The 14,262-nt window shown below is 53.2% G+C and overlaps 1 long non-coding RNA gene and 1 gene segment (V, D, J or C); both read right to left on the bottom strand.

The window, feature by feature from the left end:
- The window catches only part of LOC306653293 (immunoglobulin alpha-2 heavy chain-like), a 460,569-nt gene that overhangs the window by 157,295 nt on the left and 289,012 nt on the right, over positions 1–14,262 (bottom strand).
- Positions 2,685–12,823, bottom strand: LOC306653302. Its single transcript, XR_013761692.1, has 3 exons — positions 12,686–12,823; positions 12,203–12,255; positions 2,685–4,557 (listed from the first exon to the last, which is right to left on the bottom strand). It is a non-coding gene; the product is annotated as an uncharacterized lncRNA (long non-coding RNA).

The raw sequence follows: 14,262 nt of genomic DNA, 5'->3' as shown, positions 1-14,262 counted from the left end.
TGCCTGATAACTATCAAGAGAAACTGCCAGAGTCAGAAGTTTTTAGTCAGTTTAAGACCTTCCTAAGCTACACAGGTAGACTTAATCTATGTTTGCTCATATGATTATCTATTCCTAAGTAACAGAAGTATAGAGATCTCTACTAAACACAGGTTATACCAATAAAGGGATATTTTACAAAAATCAGATGACATTAAGTAGCTTAACTATATTTTCTGGGGACATCTATGACATTAAGAGTTAAATGTTGTGTTTACATTCCTGATAACCTGGACAATGTTAAAGTCCCCAAATAAAGGCCAGCCTTTGCTAGGCCTAGTTATGGGAACCATTTCTCAGTTCTTCCACCTCCTGGTGAGAGATTGACTTCTGTCATTTTCATGATACTCAGTGGCATGTTTCAGATCCTGCAACATTTACTTTATACTAATCTCATTTCAGTGCTCATGTTTTTTTGTTCTTCTCTCATAGAAGCACCCACCCCCAGATAACTTCACAACCTGCTCTTCCCCAACCAGGCTTCTTCCTGGGACCCCTTGATTGACCCAATTTTTAAAAAGAAGGAACTCCAAACTGCTTGCCCCACGCCAGCCACTTCCAGCTTGAAGAAGCCCGAGCGGTCATCGACCTCCTTCCCCAGCAGCATGGAGTTCCTAAGATTAGAAGGGGGAATGAAGCCAGAATTGGGAACAGGTAGTTAGTGTAGAAATAGGGGATCAGGTCAAATCGAGGAAAAGGAGGCCATAAAGCCATCTGCCTCTGGAAGTTGGAGACTGCCCCTGGAAGGATGGAATGTCCAGGATCTCCGGAGGCCATTGATTACCAAATTTACCTGCCTTTATCAAGGACTGCAAACAAGGGGCTGCTAATTAATGCCCCCTGGACCCTTATCTGCCTGAATCACCTTGGCCCTCCCTCTGTCCATGGCTTCTCACTTAATGCAAAACCAGGCCTAGTCACTTAGGCAGGAAGGAAAGATAAGGGGGGGAGAGAACTGGAGAACACAAGAGACTTTAACCTATAAAAGATGTAGGTGCGCCCACTTCTGGGGACTTTAGAACATCAGCCACGGCCCCTTCTTCCTGCTGGGAGAAGTCTGTATTATCACCTTTAAATAAAACCTGCTTAATCTGCTTGCCTTGGTGCTCCTCTAGTGTTCAATCTTCAACATTAGAAGGAGCAGAACTCGTCACGTAAACGGCGGTATCAGTACCCTATGAAGTTCAAACCCCTTCTGTGACCAGGGGCCATTTTCTCTCCAGAGCCCGAGAGACTGGCCCTGGCGGGACTGCCCTGTCTGAGGCGTAAGATACAAAGCCACCTTTCTCTCCCGTGACAGGAATTCCCACCTCCCGACACCTGTCAGTCTGCGTTCTCCCCGCCTCTCGCGTTACAGGAATTTCTGGCTTACGTTGCCCTAATCTTCCTGCCTCCCACATTAGGTCCTAATATGTCATTGCTCCGTCAGTCAGTCTGTAAGAATTCTCCTCTGCGATTGGTTCCTCTCAGCCCGCGAAATTCCTATGTCTGAGAGAAACCTTGCGCCATCTTTCTCCTTTCCTTCTTCCCCTTCCCCCATGCAGATGTGATCGTCTGCGCAAAATAAAAGGTTCCTTGTGTGAGACCTGTATCTGTGGAGCGTTTCTGGGAGCTGGCGACGAACCGTAACTGCGCCCTTTTATCACCTAACATGAGGTCTGCTTCCCTCAGGGTGCTCGCGCCTTCCTAAAGGTGCTGGAACCATTCTGGGACTTTTGCTTACGTGGTGTGGGTGTCCCACCTTATCTGGGGGACTGAGTGGTGCTGAGTCTTGGCCTGGAGAGTCACCCTGGTCTCTGGGGGTCCTTCCCACTGGGAGGTTTGGAGGTGTAGCCCACTGATTCCCGGCCAGGGTGAGGCTTAAGTCCCTTGGTCCCTGGGGTGGTGAGGTGGTGGGTTTCCCTGCTGCTGGGCTCTGGGGAGAGGCCACAGTGCTTCTGGGGGCCATGCAACCACCTCAAAGCCTCCCTTGGTGGGCAGGTGCTGTGTGTGGGCTCAGCTGACAGGCAAAGATGGCTGGACGGGTGGAGACTGCAGTGCTGGCCCCTCTGGGCCCACAGGGCTCTGAGCTCAGCACCAGGGTTTTTGCTGCTGGGTCTACCATCGTGGTAGCTATAGTAGTAGCACAGTGGGAGGGCCCTTCACAAAAAGGCCCCGCCAGCTCCAGGAGGAGGAGGCCAGGAAGAGCAGGACCTAGGCACTCACTGGTGGGGGTCCAGCCCACCTTCCTGGGCTCTTGTCCAGGGGAGAGGAGGGGCAGGAGAGGGGAGGGCCGGAGAGGGGAGGGGCAGGGGAGGGGAGGGCAGGAGACGGGAAGGGGCAGGGGAGAGGAGGGTCAGGGGAGGGGAGGAGAGGGGCAGGGGAGGGGAGGGGCAGGGGAGGGGAGGGCAGGAGAGGGGAGGGGCAGGGGAGAGGGGACGGGCAGGGGAGGGGAGGGGCAGGGGAGGGGAGGGGCAGGAGAGGGGAGGGGCAGGGGAGGGGAGGGCAGGGGAGAGGAGGGTCAGGGGAGGGGAGGGGCAGGGGAGGGGAGGGGCAGGAGAGGGGAGGGGCAGGAGAGGGCAGGGGCAGGGGAGGGGAGGGGCAGGGGAGAGGAGAGCAGAACATGGGAAGGGGCAGGTGAGGGGAAACACGCTCACCTGTCCAAGCCCAAAGAATGTACTGAGAGACACGAGTAAAGCCTTTAATCAGGTGCCTGGAGGCCAAGGACCCCCAGATTGGGTACAACCGATGTTCTCTCCCCTGGAGCGTAGGGTCTCTCCCTGGTTCCTCACTGGCTGAGTATTTGGGGTGCAGTCTTCGGAACATCGCCTAGGTTTTACTGCCTCCTACTGGATTATTTAAAGAGAGGTACCTTTAGTTGTCCCCACCTCCCTTTCCTGTGGCAGGAAAGTCCCCTTGGGTTGAGCTGGCACGTGCACAGTCCATCTCTGTTAGTCAGGTTCCTTCCTTCTCCCTCCTGTGTGTCCAGGGGCTGTGAACCTCACACTCCTTGTTACCTACGTGCACCTTTCCGTCCTGCTCTCCCCTGCAGCTGCCTTTCCTACATCCCAAGTCATTTTACATTTAAGGCTAAATACTGTGTTCTGAAAATGGACCCCTGGACTTTGCATTTCTCTTTTCCCTCTGCTGTGGGCCACAGTTCACCTGAGATTTGCCATGGACTCTTAGTGGCATCCAATTCCTGATGTCTGTCCTTGTCCCAGAAGTGGGACAGGGCTTGGTTTTCTAGAGTTGTCTGTGGTTCTGTCTCTGTTGTGGGGAGGTTGGGTCCACTTTCCTTGGGTGCGACAGTAGTCCCCCATCTGGTCTGAACTCAGCCCTTGCTGCTCGGCCCCTGAGGCTTTTTTGTTGAAATGATCTTTTGCTTCCTGCAGTTGCTCTTTTAACTGTTTATTGAAGTGATCATTCATTGCCTGCACTTGCTCTGTTTTACATCCTTTACTTCCCGGATCATTTTAATTTTGTACATTCTGAACTCCTTTGCTGACATCTCTTCTACCGTGCTGTCAGTGGATTCTAATCTTGCTTTCTTTGGGGCACTTTCTTCCCTCGTTTTTCTCATGTTGTCTGTGTGTCGTCCTCTCTAGCAGTGCAGATCTGGGGTATTTACAGTTTCCCCCTAGAGGTTTATAGTGTCCTGCAGGTTTCCAACGCCTCACATTTAAGGGGGAGAAAAATATTAGCAGCACCCAGTGTAAACAATATGCAGCCTTAAACCAAATAGCCCCCACGAAGACGTTCACAGTCGAGTTGTAATAAACAGAGAGGATGAGTTTGATCATCATCTGCAGTATATCCAATAGGTCCACAATGAGGTCCACCATTTCTAATGGTGGACAAAGAGGATGGGGAGGGGCGTAGGATGTGATATTAGTGGGATGGGAAGTGGGTGTCAGAGGCACTAGTTCACAGGAAAGGTGAAAGCAGGATCAAAAGAAGCTGGCTGTTAGCATGAGAAAAGGAGAAACTGACTCCAAGGAAACAGGGGGATAAGAGGAAAATAGAGAGATTGAGAAAAAGAAAAAATCAGAATCGAAACCTAAAAGACCCTACCTCACAACTGTCATATTCTAGACAAACCTCAAGTCTTCAGCAGCCTGATGCATGAGAGCTACCTGACAATGAGCTGCTGGTCTTCAGCAGGCTTCTCAGGAGAGAGTTGCCCCACCTAAAGATGGCGGCTTCCGCTTCCGGGATAATCCAAGATGGCTGCAGAGGCTTCTGAAGGTGGTGGTAGGTGGGGAGCCGCAGCACTTGGGTGTTGCAGGTGGGCCTGGGTCCTCACCGAAGCTCCCGGGCGGGCGGGCCTGAGTCCTCGCTCTGTCCCTTTCGTTTTGAGGTGCTTGGGATGGACCCAAGGCCCTGTGTGGCAGGTAAGTCCCACAGCCCCAGCCCTTTTTATTTTATGTCGACACAGGGTCTCACTGAGTTCCCAGGCTGACCTTGAACTTGTGCCCCTCCTGCCTCAGCCTGCCAGCAGCTGGGATGGTGCCTCTGCGTCCAGCAGATCAAGGTTTTCTGAGGCTGTCAGCCCAGGGAGCTGAAAGACACATCTGGGGACCTCGGAGGCATAAGGACCCTCAGCTGGGGACTTGGGTCCCACTGACCTCAAGATCACAAGCGGGCACCCCAGGTCGGCGTCAGACTGAAGGCACAAATGAGAAGACAGTAGACACCAGAGTCAGCCCCTGCAGGGTGGCTCTGTCTGGGGCCCTGATTCAGCGCTTCCCAGGTCGATGCTGAGCCTAGAACCAGCCCCAGTGAAGGCCTCACCCTACTTGGGCCACTTGTGAGTTTGTCTGTCTGAGCATCTCCGTGGCTCCTGCGCTAGCTGTGATGGGTGATTTGAATGTCCTGATTTCTCCACGAGGCTTCCCTCAGCACTTCACTCGAGGCCTTGGGTGGATTACGGTGTCTAGACCATTCCAGTTTGCAACCAGCAGGCTGCAGTTTGCCAGCTCAACTTCCCATATTATTAAATAAATCATTCCTGTGTCCGCCCTGAGTTGAAGTCAGGTGAAAGAGAAGAGTGCGGCTTTTCAGACTTCAGGTACCTCCCGACGGCTAGGGGCAGGTGGGTCACATGAATTGCGAACAGGTCTACTCTGCTCCCCAGAACCAGGCACCCAGGTCCTGCTCTGAGAAACAGCTGCTGCGGCTTCAGACTGCTGCACACCAGCGCTCCTCTTGGACAGTGGCATTGCAACTCACACAGAACCCTTTCTCCTAGTGCCAGCATTCTGGGAAACTTGGTCGTGAGAGTTTTTAACTGTCTTTTGAAGGTTCTGTGGGGCACAAGGACTTGGGGCTGCGTGCTGTGTCATTGTGGTGACCCAGTGCATCTATCACCTCCTGAAGGAGACAAAACTAGTAGAGGTGCATAGATGGGGACTGGTGATAGATTTGTCGGTACATTTTATTAGACGGCTATTTGTCGTTATAACCAAAATAACGGACACGAATAACTTAGAGGAGGAAAATTTTTCCTTCATGACCTACATCCCCTAGCCATGCCCCCCAGCATGAAGTGACCACCCAGTAATCGACTCAATTATTAATCCATCAAACTGGTCAATGCACTGATGAGCTTACAATGCTGACGATGTAATGATTTCAGCTCTGGACATCCCTGTGTTGTCTTAGATGAGATTTTGGGCTCAACTCATATGCAAATCATGATACAGGATCCCTGGGCCATGAGAGCTCACATCCGTCTCATAATGCAAAGTGCACTCAGTCCATCTCCAAAGGTTTCCATAGTCTTAATAGTTGTCAGCATGGCTCAGAAGTCCACCTCCAAAGTCACCTCTGAGGCTCTTTGGCTGTGAGTCCTGCAAACATCAAAAGCGAGTTACATCAATGCAACACACCAGGGCACAGAGTCAACATTCCCATCCCTTGATGGAGGAGCAGGGGCGTATAAAGAAGGGGCGGGGTCGAAGCAAGACGGACAGCCAGCTGGGCAGACAGGTCCTGGGGCTCCACTCCTGGCATGTGGGGTTCTTGGCCGTGAGATGTCATCTCAAAAGGCTTGTGCAGCACCACATCCTTGGCCTGGCTGGGTGAAGCCTCAGGCGGCTCTTCCCCAAGAAGCTCTGCCTCACCTTGGGCCCGAAGCCGAGGAGTTGGCCACCCAGGGATCAGACCTCTGAAGCTGCAATTCCCAAGTAAACACTTCCTGTCCGAGTCCTTCTGGCTGGGTGTTCTGCTCACGACAGCGCACAAGCTGAGTAAAGCACCCCCAGCTAGGCCGTCTCCTGGAGTCGCACCACCTTCCAGGAGCCCAGCAGCTGGGGACCAAGCCGAAAGCCCAGGAGCCTTCGGGGAACATTCTAGACCTAAACTCTGCCATTGTGCGTGCTCCTTCGTCAAAGACACACGGACTGTGTGGGGCTCATTTCTGGACATAGCAGCTGTCTCACTTACCTGCCTGTTCTCCCCAAAGACCACACGGCCAGGGCCGCTGCAGCTTTCAGGATGGGTGGCATCTGTCTGCACTGGTCACAGTGCTGTCCCTCCCCATCACCACTTGAAGGAGCTTCCCTTATGTCTGGTGTTACTCCGATCCGAGGAGACACACCTCCGTCAGATTTTGGTAACTGCTGCATTTGGGATGTGACCTCCTCTCCAGGGGCCTCCGGGCCACAGGTTGCTGACCAGCCCACAGTGCTGCTGGGCAGTGCTGGAGCCTGGGGCTGGGCCCTGGCAGGGCTCAGGGGGACCCCAGCCCCGCCTCTGTCCCTCTCCTTCCTTGCTGTTGTAGGCTGAGCTTGGCTCCTCGACAGCGCGCCCCACTCTGGTGTGCTGGTCACCAGGGGCCCAAAGCCACAGGGCCAACAGGCCGCCGAGAGAAGTCTGAAAGAGTGGCCAGAGCAAACCTGTCCGTTTTTTAAGTTGATCTCCCTGCACGTGTCACAGTGGTGGGAAGCAGGACGACTCCTTTTCTCTCCTCTGAGCTCGCTGCTGTGCGGCTTGGGCCTTCATGAATCTGACATGGGTCTCCTGTTGGTTCCTGCCTTGGCCACAGGAAGCCAACTGACGGGAGCTGGAGGACTCCTCACTCCTCCTCCAGGGTTGTGGCCTCCAGCTTCTCCTCTGGCCCCGCAGAGTCTCCATGGCTTCCGGTTCTAACAACCTTCTGGACTATTTGACCCTTGTCCAGCTCTGGCCTCCCAGGTGGCCGCCGTCATTAACTCTCGCTCTGGGCCCGTGCTTCCGGGCCTTCAGCGCACCTTTCAGTTCTGTGTTGAAAGCCACTCACCACGAGTCCATCATGGGACGGAGGCAAACGGGACCCAGCGAGAGGGGCTGTTCTCTGGGTGGGAGCGGGATGCGTCTGACCTTCCCTCCGCTCGCAGGTTCCCACAGGACCGACGTTCTCCGCCGCGTGCGAGTGTCTTCCCTGTGTGTCGCCTTCCCTAGGAACCCCCCGAGAGCGAGTGGAACTGCAGCTTGTCCCCGCTGGTCCAGGCGGCGTGGGAGCTCTGCTGAGGAAAGGGTCGGCACGGCTTACCTTAGTCTTAGGCGAAACCTCGGCCCACGCAGAGCTGTGCCCGAGAGCTCCCGCAGGAGCTGGTCACCTCTGCCCTGTGGGGTGGACGGGAATCCTGTCCCGGGGTTCACTCGTGAAGCCTGTTGCCGCACGCTGCCTTCTGGAGAGCGGGCGTTGGCACGGGGCCGTCTCTGGTGCATTGCAGGCCACTCAGCGTCTCTCCCTTCCCTCGTGTCCTGGGGGCAGCGCGTTTGGCTTTCCACCGGGAAACGTCATTGGCTTGCAAGACGAGTGCTGTGAACGTGCAGCACCCTGCGACTGTCTCCCTGCGGTGGTTCCCCGCTGCCGGTCCACCTCTCTCGGCAGGGACCTGCCACAGTGCTCGTCCGGGGTCAGGACTCAGGACCGCTGGCTTCTCTTGCCGTGGGGCTCTCCGCGCGTCTTGGTCCCGCGTCTCTGTCAGCACCGTGGTCTGCTCTGCAACCTGTTTCCAGAGGGGTCCCAGCGACGATGTCAGTTTCCGTTCTCCAGCTTTCTCTTGTTTTATGACCGGATGGCAGCTCCCGCACTCTCCATGTGACTGGAGAGGTGGCGGCCACGTCCACTGCGTGCCTGCTGCCCGCCCCTCTGGCCTCTCACCGGCCCAGGCTCCCTGGAGACCATGGCGCTTATCTTTCCAGAACCCAGAGTGTTCTTACGTCCACAGACGTAGAGGCTTCAAGTGCCAAGCCAGGCTTGGGCGTGATGGTCTCGTGCACTCAGTGTGGAAGAGTAGATTTCACTTCTATCGTCCATGTGATTTCACTCTTTTGTCCTTAATAAAAGGGTTAGAAAAAATCAAAAATCGTAACGAGTGTAATTGGAGAACGTTTTCTAGATGATATCACATTCTCAAAGCTACAGTGAGGCGAGATGTGCCTTGGCTGGTTGGGACCAAACATCCAGTCTGGCCTAGTTGTTCAGGGCGATCTGCTTCCATCAGCGCCTGTGATGTTCGACCAGTCTGGCAAGGCTGATCGGAGCACAGAGGAGCCCCTCGTGGCCTGCCTGCACCGGAGCGTGAGCGGTCTACGTGGACCGACCCCTCGGTCCTTCCCACAAGCCATGTCAGGAGTCAGTTCCCACAGTTTATGAGATTTGAGAAGCACCTTCTTTGTCTCACCAGAACAGGAGATGCTGTGGCAGGGTGCACACAGAGCCAGCACGGCAAAGCCGAGGCGAACCTGGCAGCGCTCAGCTGGAAACGCGCAGGTCTTCCTGTCCTAACGCCATCACTCCTGGCTCCTTTCAGATGGCAGAAACACACAGGATGAAAGCCAGCTGAATAACGGACTATGCACGGTGGCAGGGAAACGATCGCTGGAGGGAGGCGGCGTCTGGACACGGGCATGTTTTTCTCACCGGGAGACCACCGCCTTTCGCCAGGCCTCCCCTGCTAGAAGCTGCAGCAGCTCAGCACTGCCACGCTCGGGGCCAAGCGCCCAGCGCATGAATCTATGGGGAGCACGTGACCGTTGCCCGACTGTATCGTTCTTCATCTGGCCGCAAAGTAAAGTCCATCTCGTGATAAAAATGTGTCTATTCTATCCCTGCAGTGCCAAAATCATACAGCAGCCCAGCACCCCTCAAGGTTCACATTCAAAGTCTCATCCGGGACTAAAGGAAAATTCCCTCCAACTGTGAACTTCTACAATAAAACAACAAGGAACCTGTCTACTTAAGAACACACAGATGGGATGTGGACAAGTCAGCGTGTGAAGCACAACAGAACTCTCACCACAGACGAGCCTCATCATAGATCAGAGAAGGGTGCTGCAGGCCAATGGAGATGTGCTACCTCATAACCTGGGAACGCAAGACGGAGAAACCGCTGGGAAACAGGATGCGGTCAGACTTAGGAGGTCCTGAGACTCTGACGGTGCTGTGGAGCTCAATGAGATCCTCACGGGAGGGTTCAAAGACTAGGTGGCTGTAAGGGCGATGATCTCCCAAGGACACCAGTTGGATAAAGATGTAAAACGAAACATCAAAACCATAGAATACGGACGAGTGTGTGAAGTCTGATAATGAGTTACTAACCTAAAACAGACCTTCTGAAGTCCAAGACGTTTAAGTCAGCATATGACGGCCACGAGGTAAAAGCCTTAGTAGGTGACAGAACACCAACTGAACAAGTCCAGCACTGCAGATAACCGTCAGGTGGTAAAGGGAGACAGCCAGACAGAAATGGAGGTGTGACGCTTCTCAAGTCGATGGAAATTCACAAACGGCAGGAGGGAGGTCACATCCGTCATCATTACTGTGATGGTAGATCTTCAATATAATAGCAAGGGATTTCAAAAATCCATTTCAGCAGTGGCTTCCTGTTCTAGAAGGAAAGCAGTAAGGAAACCCTGGACTCGAACTGCACTTTAGACCAAACGAATCTTCAAACAATACAGACCATTCCTCGAACAACATCGGAATACACATTCTCCTAAGGTGCACGTGGACCTTCACCAGGGCAGTTCAAATGTCACCCCAGAGTCGGTCTGCACAAACTTACAAGGAGTGAAGTCATTCCAGCTGTTTCTGTAAACACAGAACGGAGCTGGAGGACAATAAAAGACAGACACGAGGGAAATTTTCAAATATGTGGGGACTGAACCACACACCCCTAAAAACCACTGGTCAAAGAAGAAATTAAAAGGAACATTTGAAAAACCTTGAGGCAAAGAAAGATGGAAACATAATTTATCAAGATTGATGATAGGTAGAAAGAGTGTTCCTCAGAGGGCTATGTGTGACAGTGAACATCAATATCCAAATGAAGAACGATCTCAGATAAACAAGGTAGTACTGTGCCTCAGAGAATCAGACACAGAAGGACAAATTAAGTTCAAACGTAGAGAAGGAAGGAAATGATAATCTAGAGGAGAAATAACACTCAGAATAAAAATACAAAAAGAAAGAAATTGAAAATTGCATTTTTAATCATGTTTATTTAAACTGATAGATTAGGTTACATTCATCATGTACAACAAGATGTTTTAACATCAACATTGGCTTTTGAAAACATAAAGAAAACTTTAATTAGACTACTAAATGCAAAAGAGAGAAGAACACAAACAAAACCAGAAGTGAACCAGGAGACAATTCAACAGGACCAGGTAACATGAGGGTCATGAGTGACTACCGTGAGCAGTCATATGCCAACCACGGAAGTCACCTAGAAGTATGAATTCCCAGAAGCATGATTTAAAAACCAAATCCTAGCATCTGAGCAGGCTAATACGGAGAAAATAGAATCAATAATGAAGTGTCTCACAGAAGAAAAGTCAGGGAGGAGATGTCTTCACTGCTGAACTCTACCAACATTTGTGGAATGTATACCAGGCCCTCTTAAGCTCTTCCTGAAAATAGAAAACGAGGGATACTCCCAAACTCATCTTACCGGGTCAAAGCAATCTCGATGCCAGAGCTAACCAGAAACTACAAGAACAGAAAATCATAGGCCAACACCTCTAGTGAGCGCTGAGGCCAAAATCCTCAACCAAGCATTGCTGACTTAATTCAGCAGCATTTTGAAGGGATCACCCACCGTGATCAAGGGTAGAAGAATGTCGAGCACCTGCAAATATGTAAATGTGATTCGTTGTGGTAACAGAATGAAGTGTAAGAATCCCTTCAGCGACTGCATAGAGGGCGTGTGAAGATCCAGCATCATTTCCTGATGAGAAAATCACGACAAACAGAGGGTAGAAGAAACGTGCCTCAGCATGACACGTGCCACAATGGGAAGCGCGCCTCTAAGGCTTCACCTGCTGGATGTAAGTCAGATGGCTTTTTCCCTAAAAGCAAGACTAAGTCAAGCATGGCCACGCTCACCTCTCCTGTTCAGCATGGCACCGAAACCCTAGTCAGAGCAACTGGGAAGGAAATGAAGCAAAACACATGCAAACAGTCTCTGTTTGGTAATGACAGATTCTTATACCTAAGAGACCCTAGGGATTCCACCAAGAATGCTTCTAAGTGGGTAAAATCCAGTAAGATTTCAGGGTACAATTTGAACATACAAAAATATGCATTAATGACAAAATATCCCCAAAATGGAATTAGGAAGACGATTTCATGTGCAATAGCGTGAAATATATTCAGGAGTAAGTTTAGACAACACAGCAGAAGATTTGTTCACTGAAAATTACACACAGTGATGAAGGAAATTGAGAACGGCACACATCAGTGGAAAAGTATCCCATGTTCATGGGTTGGAAAGACTAATATTGCTAAAATGATCATACTAACCAAACAGATCTACGGAGTCGATGTAATCCTTATAAGAAGGCAATGTAATAGTAAAAAGTTCCTAGAATTTACATAGGCGGATCTTTGGAGATACAGGCTTTAGGGCCAACCCAGAAGATCCAGTGGACAGGTTCAGCAAGTAGATCTGGACTGCAGGCCACCACACACCGACTCAGCACGAGATGTGCCAGTTCAAAGAGCGTCAGCAGCAGGTCTGCCCGTGGACCACTGCAGACGTAGTGTCCAGAGTCTCTGGAAAGACGACTGTCAAACAGCTTTCCCAGAAGGACAGCCAAGTCTTAAGGACTGGAATCACCATCGACTTCAAGTATGCAGACATAGATGCACCGCCCCAGGGATTAAGGATGATTGGGGACACGGTGTCACCACGGGGGACCAGCAAGAACAGCGATGGGGACCGAAGAAAGGAGACACACAGGCTGCCGGACAAAGCAACAAAATAGCTCAGTGAAGGTCATGAAAATGCAGAGAAGCAGATCATCAAAGTGTGGACAATGATACACGACCGGGGTGTGACATTTAACAGAGAGACCGAAGTCAGGCGAGGAGCCCAGGAATCCTGGAGCCGAAGCACAAGACAGGACGGGAGCTGGCAGTGGGGGACCACCCGCAGAGTGGGACCAAGGGCCCACGTTTCAGAAGCAACGAGGAGAGGCAGGTGAGAGGGAGGGAGCGGCCTGGACTCTGAGGACAGGCGCTGGCCACAGGGGTTCAAGAACAGAAAGATAAAGGGCGGAGAGCTCACTCGGAAGAGTCGTGCGAGACTTTAGGCACGCGGAGAAGGACACGAATCTCCACGTTCAGAGAGATAAAGTCACTGCAGCAAGAATCAAAGCACCGAAGACTGACCCGAGGTACATGAGCTTCAAAGACGGAGGGCGGGTCCTCACAGCAGCGAGCAAGCAGCGGGTTCCGGAAGGCAGTGCAGGCTCGGTGGGCGGAGCACGCTCAGCCTGGGCCTTACAGGCCAGAAGAGCAAGCACACGTGAAAGCACGGCAGGAGGAGCTGCCGGCCAGGAGGACTGTCCCTGCATACCTGCTTCCAGGTCCCCGAGGATCAGAAGAGAACGGTACTTTCCCAGATCCGGGAGAAATGTGCCAGTGTGCCACGCTGGCACTTGTGTCACAGTAAGTGGAAAAGGCAGGTTCTCCAGGCCGCAAGAAGACAATGCTGATGAGGAAGGAGCAGCCAGACCACGCCCCGTGAGCCCCACGCAGCCCTGCCCTGGCGATGGGTGGAGAGGTGAGGCACCCGGAGTGGAGGCTGCCTGGTGGACCCGCGCCAAGGCCAGCACCGACTGCCCCTCGTCCCAGCAAGCAGGCTGCACCCAGGAAGCCCTCCCATGAAAGGGAGAGCAGGTGGGAGGCCCCGGAAACCTCGGCACTGCACGGAAGCTGAGGGCGCTGCCGGAGACTGCCACCTCGCAGCAGCGTGCCATCAGCAAGCTGCTGGGGACCACCTGCCACCCCTCACTGAAGGGACGGCGCTCACCCCGGGGCCACACTGCCTGCCCACTCGGCTGGGCACACACCCACGGCTCGGGGCTGACCCGCACACTCGCTCACCGGCCTCACTGTGCTGTCCGACTTCACGCAGCAGGTCAGTACCGACGGGCGTGCCAGCCCTGGTGCCTCCCGTGCCATGGCACACGACCCGCGCCATGGAGAGGCCCCTGCTCCGTGGGGCCGTGGACAGGACCTGGTGCGCACCCTGTTGCCCTGGCCAGCACAACCAAGTCTCGGGTCCGCGAGGGGTGAAGGGGAAGTGGAAAGTCAAGGTTCACAGACACAGATTTTGAAGATGGGGCTGCGATCAGGCGGAGCCTGCTCTCTGATGGAGACGCAGCTCTACAGAGTTACCCAGCAATCTGTTTATACAGGTCTCCTCATCAGGTTAAAGACTATGCGACCATGACTCTTTCCATTTAGCAAAGTCACAGAAACTGGGGCATCTATGCACTTCCTCTGCAGTTGAAATCCACAGTTGCAAAGTGCAAGGTCAGGAGCTCTGTGCAGCTGTCAAGAAAGCCATTGTTCAAAGTTACTGTACGGCGGGCAGGAACCTGGGAAGCGGAGCTGGTGGAACCTGTGGCCGTCTAGCATGAGAGCGCCTTCCTTCCGGGAGCGCGTGCCTGAGATGGAGGTCGGAGCTGGCAGGACACTGCCACAGCAGGCGAGCTTCCTGTGCCCTTGCACAGGAACATCGCCAGGCACCGGCAGGCCACAGGCATGAGGGCCTCAGAGAGCCCCTACCCACTCCCATCCTGTCTCCCTCCTGTCTCCGCTCTCCACACCTGTCCCTGCACGGCTCGCACAACTCACGCCTGCCGGTGTTCTGCCCATGTCACTGATGGGTGCCTTGCCACCACCGCAGATTCAACGTGCCATGCCTGCCACGCCTTAGAAAGAAGTCTGGGACCTGAGCC

Source organism: Sciurus vulgaris (genome assembly GCF_902686455.1).
Source record: "Sciurus vulgaris genome assembly, chromosome: 2".
NCBI classification, from domain to species: Eukaryota; Metazoa; Chordata; class Mammalia; order Rodentia; family Sciuridae; genus Sciurus; species Sciurus vulgaris.
Note: the sequence above shows the minus strand (reverse complement) of the source record. Positions and strands in the feature narration are given on the sequence as shown.